Consider the following 13,489-nt stretch of genomic DNA (forward strand, 5'->3'; position numbering starts at 1 on the left):
TGGCTTCAATACCATCCTTTCTTCCTTCCTGGCTCCCATCTCTGTCCCACGTGAGCACCTCTGAGCTTCCTGAAATTGTATGTTAACCTACATATGCTATTTTCTGGGAACATATAAATAGCAAGAACCAGACCCCTGCTCCTGCTGGCTGTGGCTGTCCTCAACCCCAAATTCCTATGTAATGATTCCACCCTCAACCTCCTGGCCCCCTTCCTCCTCTCCTGCCTCCCAAGAGCTCAGAGCGTGGTTGGGTTGCTGCTGCTGCTAAGTCACTTCAGTCGTGTCCAACTCTGTGCGACCCCATAGACGGCAGCCCACCAGGCTCCCCTGTCCCTGGGATTCTCCATGCAAGAACACTGGAGTGGGTTGCCATTTCCTTCTCCAGTGCATGAAAGTGAAAAGTGAAAGTGAAGTCGCTCAGTCGTGTCTGACTTTTATCGACCCCATGGATTGCAGCCTACCAGGCTCCTCTGTCCATGGGATTTTCCAGGCAAGAGTACTGGAGTGGGGTACCATTGACTTCTCCGGTGGTTGGGTTGGGAGTCTCCTAATTCTCATACCATGTGGCCCTAAGCAAGTCTCCTTTTTTCCTCATCTGTAAGACAGGAATGAAATAGTTATCTGCTCCATGGGTTTGATGGGACACGCATATATGATCTTGGAGATGACAATATTCATCAACAGTAAAGAGCCATTGGTCATTATCATTACTCTGTCTCAGCTAGGTGATCAGCAGACACTCATCGAATTGGATTCATTTCTCCTAAAATAGCAGTGGTCCAAATGGAAGGAGGAGCTTGGGTTTCAACAGATGAAATTGTAGGAGAAGGAACTTATCCCCTCCTCCCCATCCCTACCTGTTCACAGAAAATGGGATGCCGCTCTTCCCCTACTTAGAAGTGAGCTGGGGAAGGGACTTTTCAAGGAGCTGCTGATCTGAATGGTGAGACCACCCATCCTGGGCTGGATCTCAGTTGGGCAGGGGCAGAGTAACCATGAGCCATCCCCTGCCTTTTACTTCCTGTGCTCAGGCGTGGGGGGCACCACACTCCCTTCCCCAAGGATGCCAGGTGCTCAGCTGGCCTGTGATGTACTGAGACTGGGCCTTCTTGGAACTGTGGCTCGGGTAGGTAAGCCTCACAGGTTGGACCTAGAGGGAAGAAGGGGTATGGGGTTTCTGAATCCCTAACATGATTCTTGCTGAGCCTACCATATCTTCAAGTAGTAAAATGTCAGACCCTGATTGATTTCTTTGTTCAATGTATACACGCATGCTCAGTCACTTTAGTCATGTCTGACTCTTTGCAACCCCGTGAACAGCAGCCCACCAGTCTCCTCTGTCCGTGGGATTCTCCAGGCGAGAATACTAGAGTGGTAGCTGTGCCTTCCTCCAGGGGATCTTCCCCACCCGGGGATCAAACCCACATTTCTTACGTCTCCAGCATTGGTAGGCATGTTCTTTACCACTAGCATTACCTGAGAAACACTATTTGCTCAATTAACATGTCCTTCCACTCTTGCCTGGAAAATCCCATGGACGGAGGAGCTTGGTGGGCTGCAGTCCACGAGGTCGCTAGGAGTCGGACATGACTGAGCGACTTCACTTTCACTTTTCACTTTCATGCACTGGAGAAGGAAATGGTAACCCACTCCAGTGTTCTTGGAGTCTGGGGGGTCACACAGAGTCGGACATGACTGAAGCGACTGAGCAGCAGCAGCAGCAGCAGCAGCAGCAGCAGCAGCAGCAGCAGCAGTTACTGGGCTTCCCAGGTGGCGCTAGTGGCAAGGAACCTGCCTGCCAAAGCAGGATACATGAGACGCAGGTTCAATCCTGTGTCAAGAAAATCCCTCAGAGGAGGCATGGCAACCCATTCCAATGTTCTTGCCTGGAGAATCCCATGGACAGAGGAGCCTAGTGGGCTATGGCTCATAGGCTCACAAAGAATCAGACACAACTGAAGCGACTGAGCACACACGCAAGCAGTTACCATCAAGCGGTTTCTATGACGGTCACTGGGAAGAAGGAGATCAGAGGAGGAGGAGAAAAACCTAGACTCATGGTCACATCTCCTCTCTCACATAAATTCTTCTCTGTGTTATACAGGGTTTCTCTCCTCAGCACACATATACTTTCTCTCTCTACACACAAGCACGCACACACACCTTAGCCTCTGCTCTCCCGAGAGGCCCCTTGTTAAAGCTGTTTTCTGGAAGCCAGAGGGAGCTCCGTAGGAAGAACAGGCTGATTCAGTGGGCAGACTGGCCTGTCCCCTCCTCCAGCCCCCGCCTCCCCTCTCCCACCCGGGGACCTGCTCAGGGCTCCTCCCCTCGCCGGATCAGCCTCGATGGCTCACCAGGACTTGTGTGGCTTCACTTCAGTTTCTTAGATTTAGAAGACAAGACAGAAAGGGAAGCGTGGGGACAGCCCAGCTGGAGGCCGAGGGGGAGCAGAGAGGAAGGGCCGCGCCGCACCACCCCCCCAACCCGCCCCCCTCACACGCCCAGGCCGGGCTCAGAGCAGAAGTCGCTGATGCACTGTGGTCGCCTTGCGGTTCAGGCCCAGGGGCTTAGGCAGTCGGTTGTGGGAAGCGTGATAACCGGCAAGCCGATTTGCAGAACTTCGAAGGTTTTGTAACAAAAGGTGACAGCACAAAGCTGGAGATGACAAGGTGCCATGGCACTGTGCCAAGAAGCTGGGCAGTGGTGACGAAGGAGGGCTGGCACGAAGGCCGCTCCTCTCTGGCGAGGGAGGGCAAGCGGGCCACTTCCGAGCCGAGACAATGGAGCCCCTTGGAAGAACTCACTTGGGGGCTGGGGCGGGGCTGTGACAAGAACAGAGATGAGCTCAGGCCATCCCTTCCTGCTGAGCCGGGAGCCCACACATGTCCCAGACCACAGGCCCCCTGCCATGGGGGTCTCCTCACGTGCTTGTCCTCTCAGTGTAGACGTGACCCTGGCCTGAGCGGCAGCCAGACTGATAAACACACGGGGAACTGACGCCTGGGAGGGAGAGCCCGACAGAAAGCACAGCCCGGTGCCTCAGACACTCTCTGAGTGCAGACAGAGCAGCTGCAGAAGGGAGCCACTGATGCTCTGTGGTCATAGGACCATGTCCTCCTTCCTCACAGTGGCATTCAAGGCGGCCTCACTCTGGGCCAGCCTACTTTTCCAGCACCACCTCCTACCCTTTGTCCCATTGACGGAGTCATCTCCCCAGACCATTTGCCAGGCACATCACACGCTCAGCTCTTTGAGGCCTGAGTGCCTCTGCCCCTGCCAGCTCCTTTGCCTTTAATGCCCTCCCCTCTCCTTCCCGCCTGGATGATCCTTCAGGAAACTGCTCAAATATTTTCTCTCCTGGGAAGACCTCCTCTGCCCCTCAGGGGAGAATTCAACCCTGCAGACCCAGCCCCTCCACCAGGCTTGCCTATATAGCCATCTGCTTTTCACATCCCTCCACCTAGACCGTTTGTTTTCCCATCGGTCTCTCTTCCAGGCTGTGAGGAGAGGGACTGTGTCTTAATTTACCTTTCACTCCCAAACTCTAGGTCAGAGTCTGGCATTTAGCACTCACCTGATGCTGATAGATGGATGGATAGAGGGTTAGATGCATGGACGGGAAGGATGAGGGAAGGATCCAGGCAGGTGCACCCTGGTGGGGCAAATACTTCAGAACCCACTACCTCAACCGAGGGCCATCCTAGAACCTGTACTTCCTCCCAGGCTAGAGGCCTGGGGTCCTCTTCCTACCTGAAAGCCCCTTCTTCCTCGACCCTCACACTCTCATACCTTGGATCCCAAGTAAGTGCTTGAGCCCTGCAAAGTGGTTTGAACCCCAAAGCTTTAGAAGGGGTCATGGGAAACCAACTTTCCCCTTAGGAATCCCCCCAGGGCAAGTCCTAGCCTGCTCTGCGCAGAGAAGGAGGGTGGGAGGGTTGGTCAGCCGTAGGTCAGTGCCATTCCTCAGCCCTCACTCAGGCCCGGCTACTCACTGCTCTGTCCTTGCTCACACACCCATAGTGTCCTCTGGCCCAGGACTGGAATCCCCAGGGCCCCTCCCATGCCCTGGGGTGACATCAGCGCCCAGCCCCTGGAGAAGCTTCACCCCCAGAGGCATAGACATGAGCCTCTCAGAACAGACACCAGCCTCGCCCAGGGGCCAGGAGGTGGGCAAAGGCCGACTGAAACGGGTTTAAACCAGACTTAGCCGGTTTTGCTCTGAGCGGTAGAGGAAGTGAGTGGTTCACACCTAGTGAGATGGAGCAGCCAAGGCTATCTGGAAGCATTTTCTACAGCCAGATCCCCTGCAGATTGCACAGGAGACACGGCCCCCACCCTGGGACTCCTCACGGGACAGGGCCCAGCACCCACAAGGGACACTCCAAAACAAGGCTATGACCCTGTCTCCTCAGCCCAGACCTGGCCCAACCCTGTTTGGTGGAGACCGTTCAGAGAAGGGTGTGCATGTGTGCTAAGTCACTTTAGTTGTGTCTGATTCTTTGCCACCCCATGGACTGTAGCCCACCAGGCTCCTCTGTCCATGGGATTCTCCAGGCAAGAATACTGGAGCGGGTTGCCATGCCCTCCTCCAGGGGATCTTCCCCACCCAGGGATCCAACCTGCATCTCTTACGTCTCCCGCACTGGCAGGCAGATTCTTTACCGTTAGCACCACCTGGGAAGCCCTTCACAGAAGTAGGGGGAGTTCTATCAACTCTCCTTCCCTGAACTCACAAGGGTTTCCAGAGAACTCTGTCCATCTCTGTGACCTTTCTCTAGAGTCCTTTAGAGAACTATTTATGCTCCTGGCTTGTGGTGGGTGTCCTCCCTTCTGGAAACTTCCATCTCCACCCTCCTCCATGGACCATCAAAGCCAGGTTGCTATACCTCCAGGGAGGCAATGCCCACAGCAGCTGGGGTCCTCAACTCCTTGCCCTGTTTGCCCTGGGAAACTCAAGCTTGCAGAGATCCAGCCAGGTCTCTGCTGGACTGCCCACACAGGCCACCACTCAGCCCTGCCTCTCTTCCTGGACAGAAACAAGCCTTTTCTGCTCCTCTTACCCATGAAGCTGAAATACTCTTCAGAGAAGCCAATGGAAGGGGAAACCCAAACCAAAGACACCAACAGGGACTCTCAGTGCTGGAAAGAAAGGGCTCAGCAGGGACCCCTAGCAGAGCTCACTGGAGTCTGGCCTGTTTCCGGGCTGTGCTGTGTTTAGGCAAGCCCCTTCTCTAAGACGATCCTGAGGATAGACTGCCTGGGCACGTGGCCATACGGGAGCATTTGGTGAGATTTGGATTCTGAAGTCAGGAGGCATGGCACACGGTAGATGTTCAACAGACCACAATCCCCTTCCTGCTCCTTCACTGCCCGTGTGGGTTTAGGGTCTCCACCTGGAGTGCTCAGGCACTGGGAGCCCACCCGGTGGATCTGAATCCTGGCTGGTTATGCCTGGGGAACTAACCTAGCCTGTAAGACCCACCCTCTCCTTTTAGTGACATGGGCTTGGCCATGGTTGTTATATGGGAGGGCCGTTAGGGGCTGTATGACAGGACAGAAGCAAAGCATTTAGCACAGTGACTGGCATAGAGTTGGTGCTCAGAAAATGCCGGTGGCTCTGCGGTTAATTTTTATCCCATACACCCACACATCAGCACACAGCTCTCCTCCTTAATGCTAGAGCCAGAGACACCACGGCCCCAGGAAGAGCCAGGTCGGGGTACAGCTTCAGCCCGAACCCTCAGAAGCTGCTTCATCAACCATATCTCCCCGCTGAATCAGCATCACCTGCGGGGCTTTTGGTACCACAGTGACACCCACAAACCCTGCTCTGGGGGGATGGAGTCAGGTCAGGAAAGGTGCCAATGAGTTCCCAAGGCAAGAGAACACTTCCCTACAAGCTCACCACCCGGGCCCAGTACACTGGGAAGTGCGTGGAGAGTCAGGCCTGCTCCATGTGGCCAACCTGTGACCAACGTACCTTGTGGGAAAGCAAAGGCTTGGAGCTGTAGCCGTGGGACCTGGGGAAAACCCAGAGACTATTTCACAGCGAGAAACCCAGGTTCAAGAGGGGAAGTGAATGTACCAGGTCACCTGACAGCCAGTGCTAGGTCGAATCACCTAGTGATTCTCATCACTGCTTTCGCCTCCTGACCATGGGCCAAGACTTCGAGAGATCTTCCTTCATATACAGACCTGTACAGTTGTAATCACTCTTGAAAAGGCATTGTTTCTACACCCGATTGCTTTGTTAAAAGTCCTTATTGAATTTGTTACAATATTGTTTCTGTTTTATGTTTTGGTTTTTGGGCCACGGGGCATGTAGGATCTTAGCCCTCCGGCCAGGGATCAAACCCACGTCCCCTGCAAGTCCTAACCACTAAACCACCAGAAAAGTCCCTATACCTGACTTCTGACCATTCTGTTCCTCAACTTTTTGTTGTGATCAACTCTTCTGAGGTGAAATTCACATAACATACCATTAACCGTGTACAATTAAGTGCATTCACAATGCTGGGCAACCACCAGCTCTCTACTTTCAAAACTTTTTATCACCCCATAAAAAGTCCCACACCTGTGAGGTAATCCCTCATCCTCCCCTGGGAACCTCTGGTCTGCTTTCTGTCTCTATGGGCCTTCTGGAGTCATCATATAAAAGGAGTCATACAACGTGTGGCCTTTGGTGTCTGACTTCTTGCATTTAGTATAACATTTTGCAGGTTCATCCACTTATAAGATACATCAGTGCTTCATTCCTTTTATGGCTAAATCATAGTCTACCGTTATAGATATGCTCTTCATCCTGGATGGACATTTGGACTGGTTTGTCATTTCTAAACATACAGGAAGCCTGAAAGAATAGTGTAATGAGCACTCCTTTTCCCATACCCCTGACTCAGCAACAGAGTCTGGACTAGAGCGAGGCATGACATATGGATATTGTGTCTCTTTCACATTAAAATGGCCAGGATTTCCCCCTCTGCCCCATGGCATAGGTCTTTTAAAGACTGCAAACCATTTTATACAGAGTGAAATAAGTCAGAAAGAAAAAACGAATACAGCATATTAATGCATATATATGGAATTTACAAAGATGGTAACAACGACCCTATATGCAAGACAGCAAAAGAGACACAGATACAAAGAACAGACTTTTGGACTTTGGGAGAAGGCGAGGATGGGATGATCTGAGAGAATAGCATTAAAACACGTATATTACCATATGTGAAATAGATGACCAGTCTAAGTTCGATGCATGAAACAGGGCACTCAAAGCTGGTGCACTGGGATGACTCAGAGGGATGGGATGGGGAGAGAGGTGGGAGGAGGGTCCAGGATGGGGGGACACATGTACGCCCATGGCTGACTCATGTCAATGTAGGAAGCAAAAACCACCATAATGTTGTAAAGTAATTAGCTTCCAATTAAAATAAATAAATTAATTTTTTAAAAAAAAGAGTCCAAACCTTATAGTCTTTTAGAATGGCCCACACCATGGATTTGCCTGATTGTTTTCTCTTGATGTCATTTAACTTGTTCTTCTGTCCCCTGTAGATCCCGTGACCTGGGATTTGGGGCTGGAGATTAAACATGTTGGCAAGAATACTCCATAGGTAAGGTGTGTTCTGCACATCATCTCACATTGGGAAGCCTGTGATGCCAGGTGGTCCTACTATGAATGGATGGTGCTAAATTTGACCAGTTGGATAAATGCATGGCCACCATAGCTGTCTGTTATAATGGTCATTTTTCCTTTTTTAATCAGTAAGTAAGCTGGGGAGACTCTTTGCAGCTGCACAAATATTCTGTTCCCCAATAATCCTTCACTCACTGGCCTTTAGCACCCATTAATGATCCCTGTTGTTCCATGTCCAGTTCTAACTGTTGCTTCCTGACCTGCATACAGATTTCTCAAGAGGCAGGTCAGGTGGTCTGGTGTTCCCATCTCTTGAGAAATGTGTATGCAGATCAGGAAGCAACAGTTAGAACTGGACGTGGAACAACAGACTGGTTCCAAATAGGAAAAGGAGTACGTCAAGGCTGTATATTGTCACCCTGCTTATTTAACTTATATGCAGAGTACATCATGAGAAACGCTGGGCTGGAAGAAACACAAGCTGGAATCAAGATTGCCAGGAGAAATATCAATAACCTCAGATATGCAGATGACACCACCCTTATGGCAGAAAGTGAAGAGAAACTAAAAAGCCTCTTGATTAAAGTGAAAGTGGAGAGTGAAAAAGTTAGCTTAAAGCTCAACATTCAGAAAACAAAGATCATGGCATCCGGTCCCATCACTTCATGGGAAATAGATGGGGAAACAGTGGAAACAGTGTCAGACTTTATTTTTCTGGGCTCCAAAATCACTGCAGATGGTGACTGCAGCCATGAAATTAAAAGACGCTTACTCCTTGCAAGGAAAGTTATGTCCAACCTAGATAGCATATTCAAAAGCAGAGACCTTACTTTGCCAACAAAGGTCCGTCTAGTCAAGGCTATGGTTTTTCCTGTGATCATGTACGGATGTGAGAGTTGGACTGTGAAGAAGGCTGAGCACTGAAGAATTGATGCTTTTGAACTGTGGTGTTGGAGAAGACTCTTGAGAGTCCCTTGGACTGCAGTACCTGGTTAAAAACACGAAACTATATTAAAAACCATATTTGGAGCAATTTTACTCCCACATCAATCTTCTCCACCTTGTTTCCATGCCCCTCTATTGGTTTCTGGTTTATTCTTCTTGTGCCTTTTTATATATGTGTGTGCATATATGTTCATGTATATGTATTATTACTTCCCCTTCTTTTCTACAGAATTTATGTTAGGGTGCAGATGAAAGTCCGGAGAAGGCAATGGCACCCCACTCCAGTACTCTTGCCTGGAAAATTCCATGGACAGAGGAGCCTGGTAGGCTGCAGTCCATGGGGTTGCTAAGAGTCAGACACGATTGAGCATCTTCACTTTCACTTTTCACTTTCATGCATAGGAGAAGGAAATGGCAACCCACTCCAGTGTTCTTGCCTGGAGAATCCCAGGGACGGGGGAGCCTGGTGGGCTGCCGCCTATGGGGTCGCACAGAGTCGGACACAACTAAAGCGACTTAGCAGTGGCAGCAGCGGCAGATGAAAGTCTAGAGTTCTGTGAGATATAACAAATTTAAAGGGTTCACATTTGCTTCTAAATCTCAGACCTACTCCCTGCTAGCTGTGTGGCTTGAGCTAGTCACATAATTCCTCTGAATCTCTGTCTCCTCATCTGTAAAATGGGATAACAATCCCTGCCTTGTATGGTTTGGGCTAGGATAAAGATATTTCTCGTATCATATTAAAATATTAAATTCTAGATAGAATACAGAGCAAAATGTGAAGAACAAACTAAAGAATGTTAATATATATATATTTAATATTATGCCTTCCTGGATAAGACACATCCCCAGAATACATAAAAGATCAAAGGTTGTTTTATAGAGATGCAAAACAACTCTATGACAAAGGACACCCTAATCAATGTTAAAACATAAGCCACAGACATGGCAAAAGTGTTTGCAATATATTTAAAACACATCGGGCACAATCACTTTGAAAAACTGTTTGGCAGTTTCTAGTAGAGCTTAAATATACACTCACCCTATGACCCAGTTATTCCACTCCAGGGTATTTACCCAAGAGAAATAAGAACACATGTCCACACAAAGCCCTGTGTACAAATGTTCATAGCAGCTTTATTCCTTATGGCTCTAAACCAGAAATGACCCTTATGTTTATTACCCAGGACAGTGGGGGACCCCTGTGACAGTGGGGCACCACTCAGCAATTGACAAGAACCAACTACAAGGGGCTTCCCTTGTAGCTCAGCTGGTTAAGAATCTGCCTGCAGTGCAGGAGACCCGGGTTCGATCCCTGGGTCAGGGAAGATCCCCTGGAGAAAGAAATGGCAACCCACTCCAGTATTCTTGCTTGGAAAATCTCATGGACACAGAAGCCTGGTGGGTGGCAGTCCATGGGGTTGCAAAGAGTCGGGCACGACTGAGCGACTAACACTTAACACTAACTACAGATAACATGGATGAATCTCAAAAATAGTTTGTTAAGCAAAGGAAGACAGGCATGAAAGTGTCTGCTTGTATTGGATCGCCAAAAAGTTTGCTCAGGTTCTCCCAAACATCTTGCAGAAAAACATGAACAAACTTTTTGGCCAGCTAATATGATCTATTTACAGGAAACTCAGAGTCAAATCTAATGGATTGTGATAGGAATCAGTACGACAGTTGTTCTTGAGGGGTACTGACCACAAAGGGATCTGAGGGAAACTTCGGGAGCAGGGAGATGTTTGTGCCATGATTTGAGTGATGATCACATGTGTGTGTACATTTGTCAACAGTCTGCAGACCCTACCCTTAAGATCTACATGTTTCGCTGTATGTAGAATACACCTCAATTAAAAAGACAATGGGGACTTCCCTGGTGGTGCAGTGGATAAGAATTGGCCTGCCAACACAGGGGTCACAAGTTCAATCCCTGGTCTGAGAAGAGTCCACATGCCTCAGGACAGCTAAGTCTGTGCTCCACAGCTACTGAGCCCACCTGCTGCAAGTGCTGAGGCCCACGTGCCCAGAGCCTGTGCTCCACCACCAGAGAAGCCTCTGCTCTCTGAAACCAGGGGAAGTCTGTGCACGCCAACAAACATCCAGAACAACCAAAAATAAATAAGTAAATAGAGTTTTTTTAAAAAAAACAAAAGTGGATTAAATAGAGGATATATAAAGAGTTCCTAGAAATCACTAAGAAAAGGTTGTGTGTGCTAAGTCGCTTCAGTCATGTCTGACTCTTTGTGACTCTTTGGTCTATAGCCTTCCAGGTTCCTCTGTTCGTGGAATTCTCCAGGCAAGAATTCTGGAGTGGGTTGCCATGCCCTGCTCCAGGGGACCTTCCTGACCCAAGGATGGAACCCTTATTTCCTGTGGTTCCTGCATTGCAGGTGGTTTCTTTACTACTGAGCCACCAGGGAAGTCAAAAAAGGGGTAAATACTGTTTAAAAAAAAAAATGGGCAAAGACTGTAAACAAACAACTTATTATTAAATACATATTCATGTTTAACCAACAAATGAAGAAGAGATGCTCAGCTTCACAAGGAAGCTAGGAAATACAGGATTGTATTTTTGCCCATCAGGTTGGCATAAGTTAAAAAGATTAATAATATCAAATGTTGGTAAGAAAAGAAATCAGAGAAACAATCACTCTTATGAACTATAAATTGGTGAAGGTTATTAAATGCCAATTGGTTAGTGCCTATCAAAATTTTAAACGTACATATCCTTTGACCTCGCCCTACAACTTCTGGAAATCTATACAAAAAAGGAATTATTTTAAATCACAATATTTCTGTACCATGGTGTGAAGTAGTTCTAAGAGTACCAATATGAAAGGACATATAACTAAACAAAAGCACAATTCAGAACAATATACAATATAAAGCACAATCCCACTTACACAAAAAACACCTAAGTGAGTCATTATATGCAGGCATGCATGCATGCTCAGTCATATCCGACTCTTTGAGACCCCATGGACTTCACCCCGCCAGGCTCCTCTGTCCATGGAATTTTCCTGGCAAGAATACTGAAGTGGACATTTCCTCCTTCAGGGGATCTTCCTGACCCGGGGATTGAAATTTTGTCTCCCGAGTCTCCTGCCTTGCAGGCAGATTCTTTACTGCTGAGCCACTGGGGAAGCCAATACAGATAATTACATGTAGAGAGAGAGAGAGAGAGAGAGAGAGAGAGAGAGAGGCATCCCCGGTAGCTCATCTGATAAAGAATCCGCCTGCAATTGGAAGACCTGGGTTCGATCCCTGACTTGGGGAGATCCCCTGGAGGAGGAGGGCATGGCAACCCACTCCAGTATTGTTGCCTGGAGAATCCCATGGACAAAGGAGCCTGGCAGGATACAGTCCATGGGGTCTCAAAGAGTCAGACACGAATGAGTAACTAAGCACAGTCCAAAGAGCGAACAGGAAATATCTGCTTTAAGTGCTGACAGGGTTATTTCCTGGGAAGGGTATCAGGAGTGTTTGGTAAAGGAGAAGTTTCCTATGTTACACTGTATGTTTTGAGTACTATTTTTATAATAAAAGTATATTTCTGCACTGTTTCTGCCATTGTGAAAACAAACATAAAGGTTTCTTGACAAACTTTTTGACGCTAACTAAGGGTTTATGAAGGAGTCATTGAAATCCCATGGGCAGAGGAGCCTGGTGGGCTGCAGTCCATGGGGTCACGAAGAGTCAGACACGACTGAGCGACTTCACTTTCACTTTTCACTTTCGTGCACTGGAGAAGGAAATGGCAACCCACTCCAGTGTTCTTGCCTGGAGAATCCCAGGGATGGGGGAGCCTGGTGAGCTGCCATCTATGGGGTCGCACAGAGTCGGACACGACTGAAGCGACTTAGCAGCAGCAGCAGCAATGAATATATATATATTGTCCTCTTTACATGTCCAGCATTGTCCAAGGGGTGAAAGAACCCCCAAAGAAACATATCCCACTCAAATCCCTGTACATTCACCTTGTGATGATCATGCATTGCTAATCATGGAAATACAGTCCCTACTGTCATCCAACGGGCACCATAAACATTCAACAATTGTGTGTTCAAATGTATTCTTACAGGTGTGGTGCTTGTGAGAGTAGGGGTTGAGGGAATCTTTTCCTTCAAACTTAATCCCATAGGATGCCAACCCTTACAGGACCCTGACAGCCATGCGTGTTTTGGAAATCAGAAGTTTTATGATTTTAGTTGGTGCTAGTGGACAGAGTCTATATCTCATACAGTGCATGCATGTATGCTAAGTCACTTCAGTCATATCTGACTCTTTGCAAGCCCATGGACTGTAACCCACAGGCTACTCTGTCCATGGGATTCTGCAGGCAAGAATACTAGAGTGGGTTGCAGGCCCTCCTCCAGGGGATCTTCCCAACCCAGGGATCAAACCCGCATCTCCTGTGGCTCCTGTATTGCAGACAGATTCTTTACCACTGAGCCACCGGGGAATATAGGAGATTTAGCAGAATCTGGGGCAGCACCTTATGATCAGGCACATACCCAATATTTCTGTAGCAAAATGCATGAATGTCCATATCAAATATGCAGACTAGTTAACCACAGGTCAGTCCAAGTCAGATTCTCCAGTCAAATGAGCTCGTGCTAATCTGACAAAATCAGCTTTTGATGTTTGAGATCTCTCTGGATTTTGAAACTGTGGAGGAGGGACTGTATTGCAAGATGCTCTCTAAACCTTACCTTATTTTTGTTTTATTGCAGCGTAGATGACTTGGGATTCCCCAGGTGGCGCTAATGGTAAAAAACCTGCCTGCCAATGCAGGAGACACAAGATGCTTCACTACAACTGAAGCGCCATAGCACACACATAGATGATTTACTAAGCTTCACTTTGAAAAGCGATTTCTGACAACATAATGTCAGCGTGATGTGC

The sequence above is a fragment of the Bos taurus genome, chromosome 10 (assembly GCF_002263795.3).
Source record: "Bos taurus isolate L1 Dominette 01449 registration number 42190680 breed Hereford chromosome 10, ARS-UCD2.0, whole genome shotgun sequence".
Lineage (NCBI taxonomy): Eukaryota > Metazoa > Chordata > Mammalia > Artiodactyla > Bovidae > Bos > Bos taurus.